Source organism: Anastrepha obliqua, chromosome 5 (assembly GCF_027943255.1).
Source record: "Anastrepha obliqua isolate idAnaObli1 chromosome 5, idAnaObli1_1.0, whole genome shotgun sequence".
In the NCBI taxonomy this organism is placed as follows: domain Eukaryota; kingdom Metazoa; phylum Arthropoda; class Insecta; order Diptera; family Tephritidae; genus Anastrepha; species Anastrepha obliqua.
The window spans coordinates 24381511-24385557 of NC_072896.1; positions in this window are offsets into that span (position 1 = coordinate 24381511).

Here is a 4047-nt window from a genome sequence, read left to right on the forward strand (position 1 = left end):
AAAATTATCCAGGCTACTGAGTTGATTTTAACATATTTTATTTACCGGTTGTGCACGAAGACATACTAGTGACACTGTACATTTGTAGTGTGTAAGTGTACGCAATTCTTCTCATTTAATTTTATTTTTCTCAACCTTCATCGCTTCCTTCATTGATAATGGCCGTATCATCATCATTTGTAAATAACTTTAAAATATCTAGTGTTCAAGTTAGGGCGAAGGGTCGGTTGTAAAGCGAAGTGAAAGTACTTAATCAGAGCTCCCGTATACATACATACATACATACAACCATACCATGCGTATTCATTTAAGTGGTGAAAATTGCGATAATAATGGAAATGATGAAGTACGCGAAGCCACCAAGAGATCGACGCCCCATTACCTAAGCATGACGACATTCTCTAGCGAATTGAGATCTAGCGCACAGTGATATGGCGTTGATACTTGCGAAAAAAATGCAGGGCATGAAAGGGATGAGATAACATCTTTCTAATGATACCCTAGAAGCAAAAACCCAAAAAACAAAGCCAGATCAGTCAAAATTTAGCAGAGTTACACACATTTTCTTTAAACCTATCGTCACCTAAAAAAGACAAGAAACAAAAATAAATAAATAAAAAACTTAAAATAACATAAACAAAAATATTGTATACATTTTTATGCAGACCTTTTAAGCTTAAATTCTTCTTCCTTTAAGCTTAAACTCTTCCTTTGAAAAAATATTTTTGTAAACATTTTTATGCAGAGTTTTTAAGCTTAAATTCTTCTAACATCTGATGTTATTTTTTGGAAGGAGGATTTAAAGGATTACAAATGGATTTCAATTATAAAAAACTTGATTTTTATAGGTACTTCCAAATCGATACAATTCAAGTAAATCGTAATATTTTTTTCAAAATATTTTAGCGAAATTCTTAAGGGGTTAGGGGTAGTGAGAGGGCCGAAAAAATTATGATTTTCAACAATTTTTTTGCTAGTCCATTGCTTTATTTTACAAAAATAAAGTACATATACATATAATTGGCGCGTACATCCTTTTTGGGTGTTTGGCCGAGCTTCTCCTTCTATTTGTTTCAGAAATGGAGGGACCTACAGTTTCAAACCGACGCCGAACGGCAGATATTTTTATGAGGAGCTTTTTCATGGCAGAAATACACTCGGAGGTTTGCCATTGCCTGCCGAGGGGCGACCGCTATTAGAAAAATGTTTTTTTTTCCCCCTCTTAATTTTGGTGTTTCCCCGAGATTCGAACCTACGTTCTCTCTGTGAATTCCGAATGGTAGTCACGCACCAACGCATTCGGCTACGGCGACCGCCCCATAGCATTAATACATCATACTTCGACTTGACTTTAGCAAAATTTCAACAAAAAAAAATTAATAGTTGTAAAAGTTATCGCTGTTTGTGTGGAGCCCGTTTCTCCAGAAGTCCCTTACGGTGATCACCACAAGCCCCTGGAGATTCATCTAAAATCAATCGCGCAAGAGAAATTAGTTTCATTAATAGATAATCTTGTGCCTGATCGAAGCCTTTTCAATATTAACAATATGGCAGTCTCCGAAAATATTTTTCAAATTTTCGAGAAAAAAACCGACAATTAATTATTGACAAAAAATCGAAATTTTTGAAACAAAAAATCCTTCGAACAGGCATAGTTTTTTATGTTTTTTAAAAGCAGTATAAATTTTATTGAAATCTACCAAGCGGTTTTTAAGTTACAGTGATCACCAGTTCAAAAAACCTAGTTTTGAGAAAAACGCATTTAAAGTTTTGCTATCGATTTATGTAGAGTGTGTCGTCTATTCTTGGGCCATATAGTAGTTCTTCAGCCGTCATAACAGCTTCCAAAATATCAATTTGCTCGATCTACTCTCTCGAGTGTTATCGTTAGCGCGCTTATCTGCCACTTTCATACGTGCAGCATCCAGATACTTGCTCTCGAACGCTCCGGACACGGTAAGCAGGAAGCATCGATAGGTTGCGCAAAAATGTCGACAAAAACTGCAAGCTGGGTTGTATTTGTTGATGATTATAGGTGCAAAATCCGTTGAAATTGAAATCCTAATATACCTGCTCCTTTTCAAAAGTTATTCATATTTTTATATTTCATGTTGGGACAATTTGGAATCAATATCAAAAGTATAATCTCGTTTGAATTTGTATTATGCAAGAGAATAATAAAGAATCTTACGTAAGTTTTTAGCCGATTTTAATCGTTTCCAAGGTACACCACGTGGAGGTAACTTACTTTGTACCTTTTTTCTATTTTTTTTATGTTTTTTCAGTTTTTTTTGTTTTTTTAGATTTTTTTTTATTTTTTTATTTTTAGATATTAAGTTGTGTTACTATTTCTGTATATATTATTTAGAATATGTAAACTTAAGATTGTAAATTTAAACATGCTGTGATGAAAATGTAACGACAGCTTTCTTTAAGCGACTTATAAAAGATGGTTCATCTAGCAAATTTATTTTAAATCTATTCCAATATTTATTGAACTCGCTATGAACTGACTCTCCTGCCTGCTCGGACCATAAACCTAAGCCATCATTATTCAAGAATATGATTGCTTCCTCCAAATGCTCCAGGATAATATGAATTTTTAGTGTTTGAGAAATTTCAGTACTTTTTAAGGCTTCACGGAGTTCTTTTAAATTTTTGTTAAAGTCAGTAAGATCAGCTTTCTTGGCAGCAAAGCACTTTTCAACAATTTTATTCATAGCTTTATATGCAGCAATATAAAGCTGTAAACGAAATGGTCCTGCAAGCTCGTAAATTTCAGGATCTTTAAGTAATTTTCGACATTGATTGCCTTCAAACATATCTCCTTGATAGCTCTTATGAGATATACCTAATTTATTCGGTCACAATAACGCTCTATATTTTCCAATTTCCTCAATTTTAACTATACCGTCCCAGAAAAGATGGTTGACAAACCCTTGTAATAGGTGTAGTTCAGGAGGAATGCACTTAAAGTACGTACAAGTTATCATCTTCAGTAGTGCCGTATTCTTTAGACTTTTTTTTGTCATTACCCAAGCTCCTGAATTTAAAGTAGTCATCTTTTAAATGCTTGTAGGTCTTTAAATCAAGATTTTTGTCATCACTGCTTATATAATTTTCCTCAATCATTTTATTATACCTTTTTAATTCATTTAATGTGACGAAGCAATAAGGGCAAGGGTAGAAAGCCGTTGCAGTTTGCTGCCCATTGACCAATAGAACGAGCTTTAAATCTCCAACAAATGTAAATGATATCTCATTGAGTTTCGTGAATTCAACCAAAATTTTAAAATTATCATAAGTCTCTTTAATCCGAGGCATTATGCCTAGTAAAAGCAATTTCAATACACTAGTCAACTTACGTGCCATACTTCCACTAGTAGAGTAAGTTGAAACATTTTTACTTTTATCCAAGTCATTTTCTTTCAAGTCGTCTTCTGGAATTGATATTGAAAGAGAAACTTTGAAGGAATCTTGTTCTCTGCCATTACTTTTATTTTTGATTGTTCAATATGTTCAATGTTTCGATTTTCAAAGACAAAGTCTACGAGTTCTGATGCAGTAGCATACACAACTGGTCTCTGTTTAATACCATGTTGGGATGTTTCGAATTCGTAGAAACCTTTTTTATAAATGTGTTCCAGGATATTAGATTTTTCATACAAATGTTGATTGTAATTCTTGGGAACTGAGTTTCTACCAGCAGAACTACGAATGAAGTTAGCCAATTTTTTCATATCATTTGTAGACGGTAGCTTGGAAATTGTCTAATCTTTCGGCAGAAAATCTTAATTCTTTTTCTTTTTTTTTATTAACAGTTACCCTAACCTTCGATCCCAGAGTATTTAACACGAGCCCATCTTTATCTTCGTTATCATTGTTGGATATTTTATTTTTCAAAATTTTAGTTATTATTTGGTTTTGCTGTTTCTCGGGTAACTTTTGCACTATATTCAAAATATTCTTACGAGCATTAGAAGTAGAAGGACCTCTGCAAGAATGTGATATGCCTTTACCTATTTGTTGAAAACAACTGTTACATAA